Consider the following 25,105-nt stretch of genomic DNA (forward strand, 5'->3'; position numbering starts at 1 on the left):
CCGGGGGGGTTTCGGTAACCCCCAGTACTTCGGTATATGTTCGAAACTTCCTGGAACCCTTCCGGTGTTCGAACATAGTCATCCAATATATCGATCTTTACGTCTCGACCATTTCGAGACTCCTCGTCATGTCCGTGATCATATCAGGTACTCCGAACTACCTTCGGTACATCAAAATACAAAAACTCATAATACCGACCGTCACAGAACTTTAAGCGTGCGGACCCTACGGGTTCGAGAACTATGTAGACATGACCGAGACTTGTCTCCGTTCAATAACCAATAGCGGAACCTGGATGCTCATATTGGTTCCTACATATCCTACGAAGATCTTTATCGGTCAAACCGCATAACAACATACATTGTTCCCTTTGTCATCGGTATGTTAATTACTTGCTCGAGATTCGATCATCAGTATCTCAATACCTAGTTCAATCTCGTTACCGGCAAGTCTCTTTACTCGTTCTGTAATGCAACATCCTGCAACTAACTCATTAGTCACATTGCTTGCAAGGCTTAAAGTGATGTGCATTACCGAGAGGGCCCAAAGATACCTCTGTGACAATCAGAGTGACAAATCCTAATCTCGATCTATGCCAACTCAACAAGTACCATCGGAGACACCTATAGAGCACCTTTATAATCACCCAGTTACGTTGTGATGTTTGGTAGCACACAAGGTGTTCCTCCGGTAATTGGGAGTTGCATAATCTCATAGTCATAGGAACATGTATAAGTCATGAAGAAAGCAATAGCAGTAAACTAAATGATCAAGTGCTAAGCTAACGGAATGGGTCATGTCAATCACATCATTCTCCTAATGATGTGATCTCGTTAATCAAATGACAACTCATGTCTATGGCTAGGAAACTCAACCATCTTTGATCAACGAGCTAGTCAAGTAGAGGTATACTAGTGACACTATGTTTGTCTATGTATTCACACATGTATTATGTTTCCGTTAATACAATTCTAGCATGAATAATAAACAATTATCATGATATGAGGAAATAAATAATAACTTTATTATTGCCTCTAGGGCATATTTTCTTCACAACCAGCCCAGGAAGGTTGTCCTATTGGCGCGTACCAGAAGCTGGAGCGAGCGAGCCAAACATTTTTCCATAGATCGAAATCCCTAGAAGAAGCTGGTATCGGGAAATAGAAGCGAGATTTGCGGATCCACCGAAGCTGGAGGACTAATGAATAGGACCTTAGTATTAGTTGGCCAATATTTCGACGAGGTTGTGGTGCCGGGAATGGCGTATTGGAATAAGGTCTCTCTCGGCCCTCACTACCCTAACCATGTCCCATCTGATGCCGACAAAGAGCCCGTGAGGGTGGGTGTTGTTAAATCTGTTGGCTCTCTTCGGAACTTGGTAGTTGGTGTGTCAAGCAAGGGAAGCACTTGATTGGCGCTTGATGTGGTGACTTCAATCTTTTCTTTTAATTTGTTATGTGGCATGATCTGTTTTATTCGACCCTTTGGACTGGTGGTGAACAATTGGAAACTTGCGCTCCGTGGGGTGATGCCCCAATCGATATTCCTTAATGGTTACCAAATCTCATTTCTAGCGGCAACTGGGTGCAGTATTCAAATCCTAACATGCCGAGGGCGTTTGTAGGTGCTCTTTCTCTTAGTGTCGGTTCATGTAATTTTGAAGCTTTCACACAACATACAATCGAAGGAAGAAGACGACTAGTATGGTTTTTAGTGTAATTTTGTTGTTGTTGATTCTTTGGTATCTTCTTTTCTTTTCCATCTTACTGGTTGATGCTTTCATTGATAACTATCAGATATAATATTCCCTTTAGGTGTCTTTTGTAGAAAAACATGTTAATGAAGTTGTTTCTGTGTCATGAGATAAAAACAATGTTAGGGCACACCTCCTCCGTGTGTGCCCGCAGCACCGCCGACACCGGGATGCAGTGCGAGTTAAGGTGTCAGCCGTAGGGAGGTTAGTATCTAGTCATGACAGCGGCTAGCGGTAATGCCAGTGCCAACACGCTTGGTACATCGGGATGTATGGCCGGACCCGTTGCCGGCAACCACTCGCCGCACGCAGCTCCATCTCGGATGCTGACGGGGCAGCGGCGACGGAGGCGGCACGTGGGACAAGCTGGCGCGGGCGTTGAGCTTGCCCTTGCCCTTGCCAAAGAAACTCATGGCTAGGGTTTTGCTATCGCCGGTGAGGGAAGCGAGCGTGGCCAGATTAGGTGGAGGTGTTTAATACGACTGCGGGTGGTGGTTGAGCGGCGAACAGGTGGGGCCGCGGCGGACATCGAGTAGGCGTGCAGCGCGTCCGTCTCATGTCCGTATGGACGCAAATCCAAAGCAAATATGGCCTGAAAATGCGCCAGACGATAGTGAACGGACTGAAAGCATTGGGCCAGTATTTTCGTCAGTTTGGACGCGAACGGACACACGCGGACAGTTTGAGTAGCTCGCGTGGAGTTGCCCTAATCGCCTCCCTCGGTTTCACGAGTGGTTGCGTGTGCCATTGATGATTGATTAATCAACATAGTTCAAGGCTTCTAGCAGACTGCTCACCTGCACTAATCAGTTTGATTCAGACTATGGCTTTTTTTGGGAAACCTTTCCACTTGGTGCGTCGGCCGAATGCTGCGCCGAACACGCGCGCGTCGTTGGATCTGACTTGATCGAACTGACCAGAGCGACACGCAACCACCCGTGGCTACTTTAAACATGTTCTCGTGCGGACCCCATGAGAAAACCCGGTAGTGACCTTAGAGCAACTCCAATGGGGCGATCCATTTCGTCTGCGGCCTTCTGTTTGGGTCGGCGCGGACAGAAAAGGCGGCCCAACGCGTCGACCCAAACGGACGCGCGTCCGTTTTTCGTCCGCGGGCGACCCATTCCTGGCCCATTTTTTAGCCTGATTTGCGTCAATGCGGACACGCGACGGACGCGCGCGTGCTCGCCTACTCCTGTCCCCGGGTCCGCTGGTCTGTGGCACATTGGCCTCCCCTCCCCCCGGCCAACAAGCAACCCTCGCCCCCGTCTCCTCCGTCACCGACGCCGCCGCCCATTTTTGCCGGCGACTCTTCCAGTTGTCACCGCCTTCACATCCGCCCAGCAACGCCGCCCCTGCCCCCAGTCGCCCGTCGCCGTTTTGCTGCCGGGGAGCAAACTGGTTCCCGCTGCCGCTTCCCCCACCGCCCAGCCGCCCGCGACCAAGAAGACGCCTCGCCGCCCCCGTCACATACGACCGGCACGCTCGTCCGACGCCATCACACTCGTCGGACTCCGGCAGGGCAGCTAGCTGGTCTGTGGGCGCCGTGTCTCCCCTCACCGGCCGTCTCCTTCTTCGATGCCTGCAAGCTGTTCGACAGTTTGCCAAGGTACGAAAATGGACTCCGCCGATGAGTTCTTTTTCCACAATTTCATTTGCGACTCCGGTGATTCGTCGTCCGACGACGAGGAGGAGATATTGGCTGAAGGAAATATGCCCTAGAGGCAATAATAAAGTTATTATTTATTTCCTTATATCATGATAAATGTTTATTATTCATTCTAGAATTGTATTAACCGGAAACATGATACATGTGTGAATACATAGACAAACAGAGTGTCACTAGTATGCCTCTACTAGACTAGCTCGTTGATCAAAGATGGTTATGTTTCCTAACCATAGACATGAGTTGTCATTTGATTAACGGGATCACATCATTAGGAGAATGATGTGATTGACTTGACCCATTTCGGTAGCTTAGCACTTGATCGTTTAGTTTGTTGCTATTGCTTTCTTCATGACTTATACATGTTCCTGTGACTATGAGATTATGCAACTCCCGTTTGCCGGAGGAACACTTTGTGTGCTACCAAATGTCACAACATAACTGGGTAATTATAAATGTGCTCTATAGGTGTCTCCAAAGGTACATGTTGGGTTGGCGTATTTCGAGATTAGGATTTGTCACTCCGATTGTCGGAGAGGTATCTCTGGGCCCTCTCGGTAATGCACATCACTTAAGCCTTGCAAGCAATGCAACTAATGAGTTAGTTGCGAGATGATGTATTACGGACCGAGTAAAGAGAATTGTCGATAACGAGATTGAACTAGGTATTGAGATACCGACGATCGAATCTCGGGCAAGTAACATACCAATGACAAAGGGAACAACGTATGTTGTTATGCGGTCTTACCGATAAAGATCTTCGTAGAATATGTAGGAGCCAATATGAGCATCCAGGTTCCACTATTGGTTATTGACCGGAGACGTGTCTCGGTCATGTCTACGTTGTTCTCGAACCCGTAGGGTCCGCACGCTTAACGTTACGATGGCAGTTTCATTATGAGTTTATATATTTTGATGTACCGAAGGTTGTTCGGAGTCCCGGATATGATCACGGACATGATGAGGAGTCTTGAAATGGTCGAGACATAAAGATCGATATATTGGACAGCTATATTCGGACACCGGAAGTGTTTCGGGTGATTTCGGAGAAAACCGGAGTGCCGGAAGGGTTACCGGAACCCCTCGGGGAAGTATTGGGCCTTAGTGGGCCTGAGGGGAGAGAGAGGGTAGCAGCCCAAGAGGTGGCGCCCCCTCCCATGGGGAGTCCGAATTGGACTAGGGGAGGGGGGCGCGGCCCCTCTTTCCCTCTCCCTCTCCCTCTCTTTCCTTCCCCCTTCTCTCTTCCTAGTTGGACTAGGAAAGGGGAGTCCTACTCCTACTAGGAGGAGGACTCCCCCCGCCTTGGCGCGCCCCAAGGGCCGGCCGGCCTCTCCCCCTTGCTCCTTTATATACGGGGGTAGGGGGCACCCCAAAGACATAACAAGTTGATCTTCGTGATCGTTCTCTTAGCCGTGTGCGGTGCCCCCCTCCACCATAATCCTCGATAATATTGTAGCGGTGCTTAGGCGAAGCCCTGCGACGGTAGAACATAAAGATCGTCACCACGCCGTCGTGCTGACGGAACTCTTCCCTGACACTTTGCTGGATCGGAGTCCGGGGATCGTCATCGAGCTGAACGTGTGCTAGAACTCGGAGGTGCGGTAGTTTCGGTGCTTGATCGGTCGGGCCGTGAACACGTACGACTACATCAACCGTGTTTTTATAACGCTTCCGCTTCCGGTCTATGAGGGTACGTAGACAACACTCTCCCCTCTTGTTGTTGTACATCACCATGATCTTGCGTGTGCGTAGGAAATTTTTTGAAATTAGTACGTTCTCCAACAGTGGCATCCGAGCCTAGGTTTTATGTGTTGATGTTATATGCACGAGTAGAACACAAGTGAGTTGTGGGCGATATAAGTCATACTGCTTACCGGCATGTCATACTTTGGTTCGGCGGTATTGTTGGATGAAGCGGCCCGGACCGACATTACGCGTACGCTTACGCGAGACTGGTTCTACCGACGTGCTTTGCACACAGGTGGCTGGCGGGTGTCAGTTTCTCCAACTTTAGTTGAACTGAGTGTGGCTACGCCCGGTCCTTGTGAAGGTTAAAACAGCACCAACTTGACAAACTATCGTTGTGGTTTTGATGCGTAGGTAAGATTGGTTCTTTCTTAAGCCTGTAGCAGCCACGTAAAACTTGCAACAAACAAAGTAGAGGACGTCTAACTTGTTTTTGCAGGGCATGTTGTGATGTGATATGGTCAAGACATGATGCTAAATTTTATTGTATGAGGTGATCATGTTTTGTAACCAAGTTATCGGCAACTGGCAGGAGCCATATGGTTGTCGCTTTATTGTATGCAATGCAATCGCCCTGTAATGCTTTACTTTATCACTAAGCAGTAGCGATAGTCATAGAAGCATAAGATTGGCGAGACGACGACGATGCTACGATGGAGATCAAGGTGTCGCGCCGGTGACGATGGTGATCATGACGATGCTTCGGAGATGGAGATCACAAGCACAAGATGATGATGGCCATATCATATCACTTATATTGATTGCATGTGATGTTTATCTTTTATGCATCTTATCTTGCTTTGATTGATGGTAGCATTATAAGATGATCTCTCACTAAATTTCAAGATAAAAGTGTTCTCCCTGAGTATGCACCGTTGCCAAAGTTCGTCGTGCCCAGACACCACGTGATGATCGGGTGTGATAAGCTCTACGTCCATCTACAACGGGTGCAAGCCAGTTTTGCACACGCAGAATACTCAGGTTAAACTTGACGAGCCTAGCATATGCAGATATGGCCTCGGAACACTGAGACCTAAAGGTCGAGCGTGAATCATATAGTAGATATGATCAACATAGCGATGTTCACCATTGAAAACTACTCCATTTCACGTGATGATCGGTTATGGTTTAGTTGATTTGGATCACGTGATCACTTAGATGATTAGAGGGATGTCAATCTAAGTGGGAGTTCTTAAGTAATATGACTAATTGAACTTTAATTTATCATGAACTTAGTCCTGGTAGTATTAGCATATCTATGTTGTAGATCAATAGCTCGCGTTTAGCTCCCCTGTTTTATTTTGATATGTTCCTAGAGAAAACTAAGTTGAAAGATGTTAGTAGCAATGATGCAGATTGGATCCGTGATCTGAGGTGTATCCTCATTGCTGCACAGAAGAATTATGTCTTTGATGCACCGCTAGGTGACAAACCTATTGCAGGAGTAGATGCAGATGTTATGAACATTTGGCTAGCTCAATATGATGACTACTTGATAGTTTAGTGCACCATGCTTAAACGGCTTAGAATCGGGACTTCAAAGACGTTTTGAACGTCATGGACCATATGAGATGTTCCAGGAGTTGAAGTTAATATTTCAAGCAAATACCCGAGTTGAGAGATATGAAGTCTCCAACAAGTTCTATAGCTAAAAGATGGAGGAGAATAGCTCAAGGAGTCAGCATGTGCTCAGATTGTCTGGGTACTACAATCGCTTGAATCAAGTGGGAGTTAATCTTCTAGATAAAATAGTGATTGATAGAATTCTCTAGTCACCATCACCAAGTTAGTAGAACTTCGTGATGAACTATGATATGCAAGGGATAACGGAAACGATTCCCAAGCTCTTCGTAATGCTGAAATCGACGAAGGTAGAAATCAAGAAAAATATCAAGTGTTGATGGTAGACAAGGCCACTAGTTTCAAGAAAAGGGCAAAGGGAAGAAGGGGAACTTCAAGAAGAACGGCAAGCAAGTTGCTGCTCAAGTGAAGAAGCCCAAGTCTGATCCTAAGCCTGAGACTAAGTGCTTCTACTGCAAAGGGACTGGTCACTAGAAGCGGAACTGCCCCAAGTATTTGGCGAATAAGAAGGATGGCAAAGTGAACAAAGGTATATTTGATATACAGATTATTGATGTGTATTTTACTAGTGTTCGTAGCAACCCCTCGGTATTTGATACTGGTTCAGTTGCTAAGAGTAGTAACTCGAAACAGGAGTTGCAGAATGAACAGAGACTAGTTAAGGGTGAAGTGACGATGTGTGTTGGAAGTGGTTCCAAGATTGATATGATCATCATCGCACACTCCATATACTTTCGAGATTAGTGTTAAACCTAAATAAGTGTTATTTGGTGTTTGCATTGAGCATGAATATGATTTGATCATGTTTATTGCAATATGGTTATTCATTTAAGTAAGAGAATAAATTGTTATTTTGTTTACACATATGGTTACACACCCAATGAAAATGGTTCGTTGGATCTCGATCGTAGTGATACACATATTCATAATATTGAAACCAAAAGATGCAAAAGTTAATAATGATAGTGCAACTTATTTGTGGCACTGCCATTTAGGTCATATTGGTGTAAAGCGCATGAAGAAACTCCATGCTGATGGACTTTTGGAATCACTTGATTATGAATCAGTTGATGCTTGCGAACCATGCCTCATGGGCAAGATGACTAAGACTCCGTTCTCTGGAACAATGCAGCAAGCAACAAATTTGTTGGAAATCATGCATACTGATGTATGTGGTCCGACGAATACTGAAGCTCGCGGCAGGTATCATTATTTTCTGATCTTCACAGATGATTTGAGCAGATATGAGTATATCTACTTGATGAAACACAAGTCTGAAACATTTGAAAAGTCAAAGAATTTCAGAGTGAAGTGGAGAATCATCGTAACAAAATAAAAGTTTCTACAATATGATCGCAGAAGTAAAATATTTGAGTTACAAGTTTGGCCTTCAGTTAAAACAATGTGAAATAGTTTGACTACTCACGCCACCTGGAACACCACAGTGTAATGGTGTGTCCGAACGTCGTAACCGTGCTTTATTAGATATGGTGCGATCTATGATGTCTCTTACCGATTTACCACTATCGTTTTGGGGTTATGCATTAGAGACAGCTGCATTCATGTTAAATAGGGCACCATCTAAATCCGTTGAGACGACACCGTATGAACTATGGTTTGGCAAGAAACCTAGGCTGTCGCTTCTTAAAGTTTGGGACTGCGATGCTTATGTGAAAAAGTTTCAACATGGTAAGCTCGAACCCAAATCGGAGAAGTAAATCTTCATAGGATACCCAAAAGAAACTGTTGGGTACACCTTCTATCACAGATCCGAAGGCAAGACATTCGTTGCTGAGAATGGATTCTTTTTAGAGAAGGAGTTTCTCTCGAAAGAAGTGAGTGGGAGGAAAGTGGAACTTGATAAGGTAATTGTACCTTCTCCCGAATTGGAAAATAATTCATCACAGAAATCAGTTCCAGTGATGTCTACACCAACAAGAGAGGAAGTTAATGATGATGATCATGAAACTTTAGATCAAGTTACTACAGAACTTCGTAGATCAACTAGAGTGAGATACGCACCAGAGTGGTACGGTAATCCTGTTCTGGAGGTCATGTTACTTGACCATGACGAACCTACGAACTATGAGGAAGCGATGATGAGCCCAGATTCCACAAAATGGTTTAAGGCCATGAAATCTGAGATGGGATCCATATATATAAGAACAAAGTATGGACTTTGATTGACTTGCCCATTGATCGGCGAGCCACTGAGATTAAATGGATCTTCAAGAGGAAGACGGACGTTGATAGTAGTGTTACTATCTAGAAAGCTAGAATTGTCGCAAAAAGGTTTTCGACAAGTTCAAGGTGTTGACTACGATGAGAGTTTCTCACTCGTATCTATGCTTAAGTCTGTCCGAATCACGTTAGAAATTGCCGCATTTTATGAAATCTGGCAAATAGATAAACAAAAATGCATACCTTAGTGGATTTATTAAAGAAGAGTTGTATATGATGCAACCAGAAGGTTTTGTCAATCCTAAAGGTACTAACAAAATATGCAAGCTCCAGCGATCCATCTATGGACTGGTGCAAGCATCTCAGAGTTGGAATATACGCTTTGATAAGTTGATCAAAGCATATAGTTTTATATAGACTTGTGGTGAAGCCTGTATTTATAAGAAAGTGAGTGGGAGCACTACAGCATTTCTGATAAGTATATGTGAATGACATATTGTTGATCGGAGATAATGTAGAATTATTCTGCAAATCATAAAGGAATGTTTGAAAGGAGTTTTTCAAAGAAAGACCTCGGTGAAGCTGCTTACATATTGAGCATCAAGATCTATAGAGATAGATCAAGACGCTTGATAAGTTTTTCAATGAGTACATACCTTGACAAGATTTTGAAGTAGTTCAAAATGGAACAGTCAAAAAGGAGTTCTTGCCTGTGTTACAAGGTGTGAAGTTGAGTAAGACTCAAAACCCGACCACGGCAGAAGATAGAGAGAGAATGAAAGTCATTCCCTATGCCTCAGCCATAGGTTCTATAAAGTATGACATGCTGTGTACCAGATCTATTGTATACCCTGCCCTGAGTTTGGCAAGGGAACACAATAGTGATCTAGGAGTAGATCACTGGAAATTGGTCAAAATTATCCTTAGTGGAATAAGGATATGTTTCTCGATTATGGAGGTGACAAAAGGTTTGTTGTAAAGGGTTACGTCGATGCAAGTTTTGACACTGATCCAGATGAATCTAAGTCTCAATCTGGATACATATTGAAAGTGGGAGCAATTAGCTAGAGTAGCTCCGTGCAAAGCATTGTTGACATAGAAATTTGCAAAATACGTACGGATCTGAATGTGGCAGACCCGCTGACTAAATTTCTCTCACAAGCAAAACATGATCACACCTTAGTACTCTTTGGGTGTTAATCACATAGCAATGTGAACTAGACTATTGACTCTAGTAAACCCTTTGGGTGTTGGTCACATGTCGATGTGAACTATGGGTGTTAATCACATGGTGATGTGAACTATTGGTATTAAATCACATGGCGATGTGAACTAGATTATTGACTCTAGTGCAAGTGGGAGACTGAAGGAAATATGCCCTAGAGGCAATAATAAAGTTATTATTTATTTCCTTATATCATGATAAATGTTTATTATTCATGCTAGAATTGTATTAACCGGAAACATAATACATGTGTGAATACATAGACAAACACAGTGTCACTAGTATGCCTCTACTTGACTAGCTCGTTGATCAAAGATGGTTATGTTTCCTAACCATAGACATGAGTTGTCATTTGATTAACGGGATCACATCATTAGGAGAATGATGTGATAGACTTGACCCATTTCGTTAGCTTAGCACTTGATCGTTTAGTTTGTTGCTATTGCTTTCTTCATGACTTATACATGTTCCTGTGACTATGAGATTATGCAACTCCCGTTTGCCGGAGGAACACTTTGTGTGCTACCAAATGTCACAACGTAACTGGGTGATTATAAAGGTGCTCTACAGGTGTCTCCAAAGGTACATGTTGGGTTGGCATATTTCGAGATTAGGATTTGTCACTCCGATTGTCGGAGAGGTATCTCTGGGCCCTCTCGGTAATGCACATCACTTAAGCCTTGCAAGCAATGCAAGTAATGAGTTAGTTGCGAGATGATGTATTACGGAACGAGTAAAGAGACTTGCCGATAACGAGATTGAACTAGGTATTGAGATACCGACGATCAAATCTTGGGCAAGTAACATATCGATGACAAAGGGAACAACGTATGTTGTTATGCGGTCTGACCGATAAAGATCTTCATAGAATATGTAGGAGCCAATATGAGCATCCAGGTTCCACTATTGGTTATTGACCGGAGACGTGTCTCGGTCATGTCTATGAAGGAAATATGCCCTAGAGGCAATAATAAAGTTATTATTTATTTCCTTATAGTCATGATAAATGTTTATTATTCATGCTAGAATTGTATTAACCGGAAACATAATACATGTGTGAATACATAGACAAACAAAGTGTCACTAGTATGCCTCTACTTGACTAGCTCGTTAATCAAAGATGGTTATGTTTCCTAACCATGAACAATGAGTTGTTATTTGATTAACGAGGTCACATCATTAGTTGAATGATCTGATTGACATGACCCATTCCATTAGCTTAGCACACGATCGTTTAGTATGTTGCTATTGCTTTCTTCATGACTTATAAATGTTCCTATGACTATGAGATTATGCAACTCCCGTTTGCTGGAGGAACACTTTGGGTGATACCAAACGTCACAACGTAACTGGGTGATTATAAAGGAGCATTACAGGTGTCTCCGAAGGTAGATGTTGGGTTGGCGTATATCGAGATTAGGATTTGTCACTCCGATTGTCGGAGAGGTATCTCTGGGCCCTCTCGGTAATACACATCACATAAGCCTTGCAAGCATTACAACTAATATGTTAGTTGTGAGATGATGTATTACGGAACGAGTAAAGAGACTTGCCGATAACGAGATTGAACTAGGTATTGGATACCGACGATCAAATCTCGGGCAAGTAACATACCGATGACAAAGGGAACAACGTATGTTGTTATGCGGTCTGACCGATAAAGATCTTCGTAGAATATGTAGGAGCCAATATGGGCATCCAGGTCCCGCTTTTGGTTATTGACCGGAGACGTGTCTCGGTCATGTCTACATTGTTCTCGAACCCGTAGGGTCCGCACGCTTAAGGTTACGATGACAGTTACATTATGAGTTTATGAATTTTGATGTACCGAAGGTTGTTCGGAGTCCCGGATGTGATCACGGACATGACGAGGAGTCTCGAAATGGTCGAGACGTAAAGATTGATATATTGGAAGCCTATGTTTGGACATCGGAAGTGTTCCGGGTGAAATCGGGATTTTACCGGGTTACCGGGAGGTTACCGGAACCCCCCGGGAGCCATATGGGCCTACATGGGCCTTAGTGGAAAGGAGAAAGGGGCAGCCCAAGGTGGCTGCGCCACTTCCCCCTCCCCTAGTCCTATTAGGACTAGGAGAAGGTGGCCGGCCCCCCTCTCTCTCTCTTTCCCCCCCTTGGGAATCCTACTTGGAATAGGATTGGGGGGGAGTCCTACTCTCGGAAGGAGTAGGACTCCTCCTGCGCCTCTCTCCTTGGCCGGCCAGCCTCCCCCCCTCTACTCCTTTATATACGGAGGCAGGGGACACCTCTAGACACACAAGTTGATCCACGTGATCTATCCCTTAGCCTGTGCGGTGCCCCCTGCCACCATATACCTCGATAATACTGTAGCGGAGTTTAGGCGAAGCCCTACTGCTGTAGTACATCAAGATCGTCACCACGCCGTCGTGCTGACGGAACTCTTCCCCGACACTTTGCTGGATCGGAGTCCGGGGATCGTCATCGAGCTGAACGTGTGCTCGAACTCGGAGGTGCCGTAGATTCGGTGCTTGATCGGTTGGATCGTGAAGACGTACGACTACTTCCTCTACGTCGTGTCATCGCTTCCGCAGTCGGTCTGCGTTGGGTACGTAGGCAACACTCTCCCCCTCGTTGCTATGCATCACATGATCTTGCGTGTGCGTAGGAAATTTTTTGAAATTACTACGAAACCCAACAGTGGCATCCGATCCTAGGTTATTGATGTTGATGTTATTTGCACGAGTAGAACACAAGTGAGTTGTGGACGATACAAGTCATACTGCCTACCAGCATGTCATACTTTGGTTCGGCGGTATTGTTGGACGAGACGACCCGGACCAACCTTACGCGTTCGCTTACGCGAGACCGGTTCCCTCGACGTGCTTTGCACATAGATGGCTTGCGGGCGACTGTCTCTCCAACTTTAGTTGAACCGAGTGTGGCTACGCCCGGTCCTTGTGAAGGTTAAAACGGAGTCTATTTGACAAACTATCGTTGTGGTTTTGATGCGTAGGTGAGATTGGTTCTTACTTAAGCCCGTAGCAGCCACGTAAAACATGCAACAACAAAGTAGAGGACGTCTAACTTGTTTTTGCAGGGCATGTTGTGATGTGATATGGTCAAGGCATGATGCTGAATTTTATTGTATGAGATGATCATGTTTTGTAACCGAGTTATCGGCAACTGGCAGGAGCCATATGGTTGTCGCTTTATTGTATGCAATGCAATCGCGATGTAATGCTTTACCTTATTACTAAACGGTAGTGATAGTCGTGGAAGCATAAGATTGGCGAGATGACAACGATGCTACGATGGAGATCAAGGTGTCGCACCGGTGACGATGGTGATCATGACGGTGCTTCGGAGATGGAGATCACAGGCACAAGATGATGATGGCCATATCATATCACTTATATTGATTGCATGTGATGTTTATCTTTTATGCATCTTATCTTGCTTTGATTGACGGTAGCATTATAAGATGATCTCTCACTAAATTATCAAGAAGTGTTCTCCCTGAGTATGCACCGTTGCGAAAGTTCTTCGTGCTGAGACACCACGTGATGATCGGGTGTGATAGGCTCTACGTTCAAATACAACGGGTGCAAAACAGTTGCGCACGCAGAATACTCAGGTTATACTTGACGAGCCAAGCATATACAGATATGGCCTCGGAACACGGAGACCGAAAGGTCGAGCGTGAATCATATAGTAGATATGATCAACATAATGATGTTCACCGATGAAACTACTCCATCTCACGTGATGATCGGACATGGTTTAGTTGATTTGGATCACGTGATCACTTAGAGGATTAGAGGGATGTCTATCTAAGTGGGAGTTCTTAAGTAATATGATTAATTGAACTTAAATTTATCATGAACTTAGTACGTGATAGTATCTTGCTTGTTTATGTTGATTGTAGATAGATGGCTCGTGTTGTTGTTCCGTTGAACTTTAATGCGTTCCTTGAGAAAGCAAAGTTGAAAGATGATGGTAGCAATTACACGGACTGGGTCCGTAACTTGAGGATTATCCTCATTGCTGCACAGAAGAATTACGTCCTGGAAGCACCGCTGGGTGCCAGGCCTGCTGCTGGAGCAACGCCAGATGTTATGAACGTCTGGCAGAGCAAAGCTGATGACTACTCGATAGTTCAGTGTGCCATGCTTTACGGCTTAGAATCGGGACTTCAACGACGTTTCGAACGTCATGGAGCATATGAGATGTTCCAGGAGTTGAAGTTAATATTTCAAGCAAATGCCCGGATTGAGAGATATGAAGTCTCCAATAAATTCTATAGCTGCAAGATGAAGGAGAACAGTTCTGTCAGTGAGCATATACTCAAAATGTCTGGGTATAATAATCACTTGATTCAATTGGGAGTTAATCTTCCAGATGATTGCGTCATTGACAGAATTCCCCAATCACTGCCACCAAGCTACAAGAGCTTCGTGATGAACTATAATATGCAAGGGATGAACAAGACTATTCCCGAGCTCTTCGCAATGCTGAAAGCTGCGGAGGTAGAAATCAAGAAAGAGCATCAAGTGTTGATGGTCAACAAGACCACTAGTTTCAAGAAAAAGGGCAAAGGAAAGAAGAAGGGGAACTTCAAGAAGAATAGCAAACAAGTTGCTGCTCAAGAGAAGAAACCCAAGTCTGGACCTAAGCCTGAAACTGAGTGCTTCTACTGCAAGCAGACTGGTCACTGGAAGCGGAACTGCCCCAAGTATTTGGCGGATAAGAAGGATGGCAAAGTGAACAAAGGTATATGTGATATACATGTTATTGATGTGTACCTTACTAATGCTCGCAGTAGCACCTGGGTATTTGATACTGGTTCTGTTGCTAATATTTGCAACTCGAAACAGGGGCTACGGATTAAGCGAAGATTAGCTAAGGACGAGGTGACGATACGCGTGGGAAACGGTTCCAAAGTCGATGTGATCGCGGTCGGCACGCTACCTCTACATCTACCTTCGGGATTAATATTAGACCTAAATAATTGTTATTTGGTGCCAGCGTTGAGCATGAACATTATATCTGGATCTTGTTTAATGCGAGATGGTTATTCATTTAAATCAGAGAATAATGGTTGTTCTATTTATATGAGTAATATCTTTTATGGTCATGCACCCTTGAAGAGTGGTCTATTCTTATTGAATCTCGATAGTAGTAATACACATATTCATAATGTTGAAGCCAAAAGATGCAGAGTTGATAATGAAAGTGCAACTTATTTTTGGCACTGTCGTTTAGGTCATATCGGTATAAAGCGCATGAAGAAACTCCATACTGATGGACTTTTGGAACCACTTGATTATGAATCACTTGGTACTTGCGAACCGTGCCTCATGGGCAAGATGACTAAAACACCGTTCTCCGGTACTATGGAGAGAGCAACAGATTTGTTGGAAATCATACATACCGATGTATGTGGTCCGATGAATATTGAGGCTCGTGGCGGATATCGTTATTTTCTCACCTTCACAGATGATTTAAGCAGATATGGGTATATCTACTTAATGAAACATAAGTCTGAAACATTTGAAAAGTTCAAGGAATTTCAGAGTGAAGTTGAAAATCATCGTAACAAGAAAATAAAGTTTCTGTGATCTGATCGTGGAGGAGAATATTTGAGTTACGAGTTTGGTGTACATTTGAAAAACTGTGGAATAGTTTCGCAACTCACGCCACCCGGAACACAACAACGTAATGGTGTGTCCGAACGTCATAATCATACTTTACTAGATATGGTGCGATCTATGATGTCTCTTACTGATTTACCGCTATCATTTTGGGGTTATGCTCTAGAGACGGCCGCATTCACGTTAAATAGGGCACCATCAAAATCCGTTGAGACGACGCCTTATGAACTGTGGTTTGGCAAGAAACCAAAGTTGTCGTTTCTTAAAGTTTGGGGCTGCGATGCTTATGTGAAAAAGCTTCAACCTGATAAGCTCGAACCCAAATCGGAGAAATGTGTCTTCATAGGATATCCAAAGGAAACTATTGGATACACCTTCTATCACAGATCCGAAGGCAAGACTTTTGTTGCTAAATTCGGAAACTTTCTTGAGAAGGAGTTTCTCTCGAAAGAAGTGAGTGGGAGGAAAGTAGAACTTGACGAGGTAACTGTACCTGCTCCCTTGTTGGGAAGTAGTACATCACAGAAAATTGTTTTTGCGACACCTACACCAATAAGTGAGGAAGTTAATGATAATGATCATGAAACTTCAGAATAAGATACTACTGAACCTCGTAGATCAACCAGAGTAAGATCCGCACCAGAGTGGTACGGTAATCCAGTTCTGGAAGTCATGCTACTAGATCATGATGAACCTACGAACTATGAAGAAGCGATGGTGAGCCCAGATTCCGCAAAGTGGCTTGAAGCCATGAAATCTGAGATGGGATCCATGTATGAGAACAAAGTATGGACTTTGGTTGACTTGCCCGATGATCGGCAAGCAATTGAGAATAAATGGATCTTCAAGAAGAAGACTGACGCTGATGGTAATGTTACTGTCTACAAAGCTCGACTTGTCGCAAAAGGTTTTCGACAAGTTCAAGGGATTGACTACGATGAGACCATCTCACCCGTAGCGATGCTTAAGTCCGTCCGAATCATGTTAGCGATTGCCGCATTTTATGATTATGAAATTTGGCAGATGGATGTCAAAACTGCATTCCTGAATGGATTTCTGGAAGAAGAGTTGTATATGATGCAACCGGAAGGTTTTGTCAATCCAAAGGGAGCTAACAAAGTGTGCAAGCTCCAGCGATCCATTTATGGACTGGTGCAAGCCTCTCGGAGTTGGAATAAACGTTTTGATAGTGTGATCAAAGCATTTGGTTTTATACAGACTTTCGGAGAAGCCTGTATTTACAAGAAAGTGAGTGGGAGCTCTGTAGCATTTCTGATATTATATGTGGATGACATATTGCTAATTGGAAATGATATAGAATTTCTGGATAGCATAAAGGGATACTTGAATAAAAGTTTTTCAATGAAAGACCTCAGTGAAGCTGCTTACATATTAGGCATTAAGATCTATAGGGATAGATCAAGACGCTTAATTGGACTTTCACAAAGCACATACCTTGACAAAATTTTGAAGAAGTTCAAAATGGATCAAGCAAAGAAAGGGTTCTTGCCTGTGTTACAAGGTGTGAAATTGAGTAAGACTCAATGCCCGACCACTGCAGAAGGTAGAGAGAATATGAAAGATGTTCCCTATGCATCAGCCATAGGATCTATCATGTATGCAATGCTGTGTACCAGACCTGATGTGTGCCTTGCTATAAGTTTAGCAGGGAGGTACCAAAGTAATCTAGGAATGGATCATTGGACAGCGGTCAAGAACATCCTGAAATACCTGAAAAGGACTAAGGATATGTTTCTCGTATATGGAGGTGACAAAGAGCTCACCGTAAAAGGTTACGTTGATGCAAGCTTTGACACTGATCCGGACGATTCTAAATCGCAAACCGGATACGTGTTTACATTAAACGGTGGAGCTGTCAGTTGGTGCAGTTCTAAACAAAGCGTCGTAGCGGGATCTACATGTGAAGCGGAGTACATAGCTGCTTCGGAAGCAGCAAACGAAGGAGTCTGGATAAGGAGTTCATATCCGATCTAGGTGTCATACCTAATGCATCGGGTCCAATGAAAATCTTTTGTGACAATACTGGTGCAATTGCCTTGGCAAAGGAATCCAGATTTCACAAAAGGACCAAACACATCAAGAGACGCTTCAACTCCATCCGGGATCTAGTCCAGGTGGGAGACATAGAGATTTGCAAGATACATACGGATCTGAATGTTGCAGACCCGTTGACTAAGCCTCTTCCACGAGCAAAACATGATCGGCACCAAAGCTCCATGGGTGTTATCATTACAGTGTAATCTAGATTATTGACTCTAGTGCAAGTGGGAGACTGAAGGAAATATGCCCTAGAGGCAATAATAAAGTTATTATTTATTTCCTTATAGTCATGATAAATGTTTATTATTCATGCTAGAATTGTATTAACCGGAAACATAATACATGTGTGAATACATAGACAAACAAAGTGTCACTAGTATGCCTCTACTTGACTAGCTCGTTAATCAAAGATGGTTATGTTTCCTAACCATGAACAATGAGTTATTATTTGATTAACGAGGTCACATCATTAGTTGAATGATCTGATTGACATGACCCATTCCATTAGCTTAGCACACGATCGTTTAGTATGTTGCTATTGCTTTCTTCATGACTTATACATGTTCCTATGACTATGAGATTATGCAACTCCCGTTTGCTGGAGGAACACTTTGGGTGCTACCAAACGTCACAACGTAACTGGGTGATTATAAAGGAGCATTACAGGTGTCTCCGAAGGTAGATGTTGGGTTGGCGTATATCGAGATTAGGATTTGTCACTCCGATTGTCGGAGAGGTATCTCTGGGCCCTCTCGGTAATACACATCACATAAGCCTTGCAAGCATTACAACTAATATGTTAGTTGTGAGATGATGTATTACGGAACGAGTAAAGAGACTTGCCAATAACGAGATTGAACTAGGTATTGGATACCGACGATCGAATCTCGGGCAAGTAACATACCGATGACAAAGGGAACAATGTATGTTGTTATGCAGTCTGACCGATAAAGATCTTCGTAGAATATGTAGGAGCCAATATGGGCATCCAGGTCCCGCTATTGGTTATTGACCGGAGACGTGTCTCGGTCATGTCTACATTGTTCTCGAACCCGTAGGGTCCGCACGCTTAAGGTTACGATGACAGTTACATTATGAGTTTATGCATTTTGATGTACCGAAGGTTGTTCGGAGTCCCGGATGTGATCACGGACATGATGAGGAGTCTCGAAATGGTCGAGACGTAAAGATTGATATATTGGAAGCCTATGTTTGGACATCGGAAGTGTTCCGGGTGAAATCGGGATTTTACCGGGTTACCGGGAGGTTACCGGAACCCCCCGGGAGCCATATGGGCCTACATGGGCCTTAGTGGAAAGGAGAAAGGGGCAGCCCAAGGTGGCTGCGCCACTTCCCCCTCCCCTAGTCCTATTAGGACTAGGAGAAGGTGGCCGGCCCCCCTCTCTCTCTTTCCCCCCCTTGGGAATCCTACTTGGAATAGGATTGGGGGGGGGAGTCCTACTCTCGGAAGGAGTAGGACTCCTCCTGCGCCTCCCTCCTTGGCCGGCCAGCCTCCCCCCTCTACTCCTTTATATACGGAGGCAGGGGACACCTCTAGACACACAAGTTGATCCACGTGATCTATCCCTTAGCCGTGTGCGGTGCCCCCTGCCACCATATACCTCGATAATACTGTAGCGGAGTTTAGGCGAAGCCCTGCTGCTGTAGTACATCAAGATCGTCACCACGCCGTCGTGCTGACGGAACTCTTCCCCGACACTTTGCTGGATCGGAGTCCGGGGATCGTCATCGAGCTGAACGTGTGCTCGAACTCGGAGGTGCCGTAGGTTCGGTGCTTGATCGGTTGGATCGTGAAGACGTATGACTACTTCCTCTACGTCGTGTCATCGCTTCCGTAGTCGGTCTGCGTTGGGTACGTAGACAACACTCTCCCCCTCGTTGCTATGCATCACATGATCTTGCGTGTGCGTAGGAAATTTTTTGAAATTACTACGAAACCCAACAGTCTACATTGTTCTCGAACCCGTAGGGTCCGCACGCTTAACGTTACGATGACAGTTTCATTATGAGTTTATATATTTTGATGTAGTGAAGGTTGTTCGGAGTCCCGAATATGATCACGGACATGACGAGGAGTCTCGAAATGTTCGAGACATAAAGATCGATATATTGGACGGCTATATTCGGACACCGGAAGTGTTTCGGGTGATTTCGGAGAAAACCGGAGTGCCGGAAGGGTTACCGGAACCCCCCGGGGAAGTATTGGGCCTTAGTGGGCCTGAGGGGAGAGAGAGGGCAGCAGCCCAGGAGGTGGCGTGCCCCCTCCCATGGGGAGTCCGAATTGGACTAGGGGAGGGGGGCGCGGCCCCTCTTTCCCTCTCCCTCTCCCTCTCTTTCCTTCCCCCTTCTCTCTTCCTAGTTGGACAAGGAAAGGGGAGTACTACTCCTACTAGGAGGAGGACTCCCCCCTCCTTGGCGCGCCCCAAGGGCCGGCCGGCCTCTCCCCCTTGCTCCTTTATATACGGGGGCAGGGGGCACCCCAAAGACATAACAAGTTGATCTTCGTGATCGTTCTCTTAGCCGTGTGTGGTGCCCCCCTCCACCATAATCCTCGATAATATTGTAGTGGTGCTTAGGCGAAGCCCTGCGACGGTAGAACATCAAGATCGTAACCACGCCGTCGTGCTGACGGAACTCTTCCCCGACACTTTGCTGGATCGAAGTCCGGGGATCGTCATCGAGCTGAACGTGTGCTAGAACTCGGAGGTGCCGTAGTTTCGGTGCTTGATCGGTCGGGCCGTGAAAACGTACGACTACATCAACCGCGTTGTTATAACGCTTCCGCTTCCAGTCTACGAGGGTACGTAGACAACACTCTCCCCTCCCGTTGTTGTACATCACCATGATCTTGCGCGTGCGTAGGAAATTTTTTGAAATTACTACGTTCTCCAACATTGGCTGCCGTGTTGGTCCATCACCACCTCAACAACTAGCAGTCGGTGTTCCATGGCTCCATTCCGGGCCACTTTCTGGCGTTGAATTGTAACCGGGGAGAGCAGGCATTTCCTTCTCTAGAAGGACTACTTTGATACAACAAACCCGTTGTTCAAACATCACAAATTCCGTCGCTGGTTCCGTATGAGTAGGCATGTTTTCAACCGTATTAGAGAGGGAGTGGTCGGCTATGATGACTACTTCAAGTGCAAACAGGATGCCATCGGCAAGATTGGTTTCTCCTCTTATCAAAAATGCACTGCCGTCATCCGAATGCTTGCATACGGAGTGCTCGGTGATCTCATTGACAAGTACGTCCGTATGAGCGAGTATACATGCCTAGAGTCCATGTATAAGTTCTGCAAGGCTGTGATCGCTGTGTTTGGCCCTGAGTACTTGAGAGAGCCGACAGCTGAAGATACAGCCCGTTTGTTGGCAGCATAGACTGCATGCACTGGGAGTGGAAGAACTGCCCTTATGCTTGGCAAGGGCAGTATAAGGGACATGTCAGGGCTTACACTGTCATACTAGAGGCCGTGGCATCTCAAGATCTCTGGATCTGGCACTCTTTCTTTGCATGGCTGGATCACACAATGATATCAACGTGCTTCAGCGCTCACCGGTGTTTGCTAGGCTTGTCGAAGGCAACAGCCCACCGGTGAACTTTATTGTCAACGGCCACAACTACGACAAAGGGTATTATTTGGGTGACGGTATCTATCCTTAGAGGACCATTATTGTAAAGACAATACCCAACCCTGTCGGAGAGAAAAGGAAAAGATTTGCCCAAGAGCAAGAGAGTGCTAGAAAGGATGTCGAGCGTGCCTTTGGTGTTTTGCAATCTCGATGGGGCATCGTTCGGTATCCTGCTAATACTTGGAGCGCGCAGAAACTATGGGAGGTGATGACTGCTTGTGTGATCATGCACAATATGATCGTAGAAGACGAGCGTCCGGAACATCTGTATGATCAAGGCTTTCACTTTCAGGGTGAGAATGTTGTGCCTGAGCATGAAGTAGCGGCAACATTTGAGCAGTTCACTCAGTTTCATGAAGACATGCGTGATTGGGAAACTCATGTGCAACTGCAAAATGATTTGGTTGAGCATATGTGGACTCATCTTGGCAACCAATAGATGTATCTACTTTTATTCGTTTGCAAAACTATGTGAAACATTTTTATTTTTATTTGGCCTGTAAAACTATACTATTCATTTGGGCGGCTAAACTATTTTGCTTGTTAAATTTTCATTTCACAATATGTTGAATACAATGTAAAATTGGGTGGCCAGCCGGCCACGTCTGCACATATGGGTTGGCATGTTTGGCGCGCTGCCGACCCATATAAAAAACAGGACGGACGTCGGGCGGGTGGCCGACCCAAACGGACAAAATGCGGACGAAATCGTCATCCGTTTGGGTCGGCCCGTTGGAGTTGCTCTTATCTTCTCGTTCCCATCCCCTTGCATCTTTTCCACCGCTCAACTCTCCCTGCCTTCTCTCTTTGTGTTTCTTTTCTCCATCACCACTTCCAGGAAGTGCGGAGCCGCGGTGATGCGCTGGAGCTGCAACCAACGACGTGCTCGAGCAGCAATCGGTGGCGCACTGGAGTTGTGCGGTGCTTAGCTGCGGCAATGCACTGGTGTTGCGGCCGGCGGCGTGCTCAGCTCCCCTACATCCAGCGTGCTAGGAACCCACACCACCCCTGGTTTCACTCCGGCTAGCCGGCGCTACCCTCGTACCAGTTGCTACAACCGGCGTTTTGGTTTGCTGGAAGCAGCTCCATTTCTTGCTACAACCATTGTCTTTTGCTTTTGCTGGAAGAACACCCAATTTTGCATTTTTTCTACCAATGGCATTTTGCTTTGCTGGAAGCGGCTTCATTTTTTGCTACAACCACTATTTTTTGCTTTGCTGGAAGAACACCCAATTTTGCATTTTTGCTACCAATGGTGTTTTGGTTTGCTGGAAGCAGCTCTAATTTTTGCTACAACCACCGTTTTCTACTTTGTTTCAAGAACTCTCAATTTTGCATTTTTTCTACCAATGGAGTTTTGGTTTGCTGGAACCTGTTTCGATTTTTTCTACCACCGTTGTTTTGGTTTTTGATAGAATGTCACCCTATTTTTGTTGGAAGATTTTTTGCTACAACCACTCACCCGAATGCTACAACCGGCAGCTTTTTTGCTACTATCGGCAAACGGCTGAGTTGTGAAGGCAAAGGCAGGGGCCTGTTTATTTGCATCAATAAATGAGAACCACATATACTTCCGGCGACGGCGTGGGCTTTTTTTTGCAGCAACCGGCACGACAACGATTTGCGTGGACATTTTTGCATGCGGTAACGAGGAGGACGGTACCAGTGGCGGCGCGAGTCGGCAGCGACAGCGAGGGCGGCGACCGACGGCGAGGGCGGCGACCGGCAGTGAGGGAAGACGAGGAGGCGAGGTGGTCGGCGTGTGCGGGGGCGGTGCTCTTTTTCCTCAACTTTTTCCTTGTGCAGGAGGTTGAAGATGAGGAAAGGACGGGAACAGTTCCAGATCTGACGGTTGTGCTTGTGCTAATCAAATGGCCAAGGGCTGACCGGCCGAAAAGTTAGGTCGGCGCGCCGGCGCCTAGCATTACCCCTTTTTTTAAGGAAACTATGACTATTTTCCACCGTGTTGCAGACGAACTACTGGACCACGACTGATTATTCTGACGGACGAGTGATGACACAAGTCTATCGCCACCACCTTTCCTCTTCCCAAACCCTCGCTCCACCAGCCAGCTAGCCTGCGATGCCCCCAGGAGGAGGAGGAGGAGGAGGAGGCGTGCAAGGATTCATGGAGCGGGGCCACCCACCGGCGCTGGCCTCGAGGAGGCCCCATCCCGTTCGCCGCCGACGCCTGACCTCGCCGTCAGCCCCGTCGCCTCTAAGGTGCATTCCTCACCACTTGTACTCCTCGGTCCATGAAATGTGAGTGATAACCATAGAAATATCTCTACCATATGTCTAGAACAAGGAGATGAATAGGCAGGATGGGCAGCAAGAGGAGGAGGAGGAGCCCCCGGCGATCTTCTCGGAGGACGTTCTCACCAAGATCCTGTCGCGGGTGCTCTACATCTCGCTGTGCCGCTTCAAGTGCGTGTCGACGGAGTGGCTTGCCCTCTGCTCCGGCTCCAGCGTCCGCAAGAGGTCGCCGCAGGCCATGTCCGGCTTCTTCTACAAGGACCACAATTGGCGCTTCCATAATTTTTCCGGGAAAGGTCCTCCCATGGTCGACCCTGACCTCCCCTTCTTACGGAGCAGCTACCAACATTTCAGCGTCACGCAGTGCAGCACCAGCCTTCTCCTCTACAAATGCTGGAAACCTCCCTATCCTAAGGACCACCGTTGGAATTTTTGTCTGAATCCAGGACCAGTGCAATGTTTCAGATGTCGAGAGCCTGAGGAATTTGATTACGTTGTCTGCAATCCTGCCACCCATCAGTGGACTGTGTTGCCTTGTATAGAATTCCCTCCTATGGAATTGCGTGACCGCCTGAAAAAGGTCGCCCCTCAAAACCAAGACTTCCAAATCCTGAAATACCTTTGTTTGCGTTCTCGCCTAGGTAGTTACTTTTTGGGTTTTGACCTGGCCATTCCTTCCCGCTTTGTGGTGTTTGTGCACCTGGGCGCATTTCGTGGCCTGTCCACGGAAATGACCTACTCATCGGAAAACGGAGGATGGACTTTGATGCAGAGTCGGTGCTTCAATGTCGATGTAAAACCGTTTAGTAATTTAGAAAGCAGTCAAAGCACCTTCTTGAGTGGCAGTATGCATTTCTTTACATGTTATTCGACAATAGTCACACTGGGCATGGAAAGGAATGCTTGGGGGAAATTATAATGCCACCTGGCATGACAAACAACGGTGGCAATGCTTCCATTGGGCAGTCTCGGGGACGATTGTATGCTTGGCATATAGAGAATCAAGATGATTGCCAACTCTCTGTTTGGGTTCTTGAGGACTATGATAGTGGACAGTGGACGCTAAAGTGTACCATCAGCTGTTTTGAACTATTTGGAAAGGATTATCGTGAAAACGGCAAGTCCTACTCGATGTTTGCAATTCATCCAGAACATAATTTGATTTACCTTACTGGCGAAAAGGAGAAGGTATTATCATACGACATGGATGATCAGAAAGTGCATGTTATATGCACTTCTGGAGAATTCTTGGAAGGTCTGCCTTACACTCCATGTTTCGCGGAATGGACATCAAATGGTCAGTAAAGGCTTACATACTTAGCATTCCTCCGATGTCCTAGTAAACATCAGTTGTT

The 25,105-nt window shown here is 45.6% G+C and overlaps 1 pseudogene; it reads left to right on the forward strand.

Moving 5' to 3' along the window:
• The first annotated feature begins 2,910 nt into the window (after nucleotides 1-2,910).
• On the forward strand, nucleotides 2,911-25,055 carry LOC125518513 (uncharacterized; annotated as a pseudogene).
• The last annotated feature ends 50 nt before the right edge of the window (nucleotides 25,056-25,105 follow it).

Source organism: Triticum urartu, chromosome 7A (genome assembly GCF_056163025.1).
Source record: "Triticum urartu cultivar PI428250 chromosome 7A, HENAU_Tu73, whole genome shotgun sequence".
NCBI classification, from domain to species: Eukaryota; Viridiplantae; Streptophyta; class Magnoliopsida; order Poales; family Poaceae; genus Triticum; species Triticum urartu.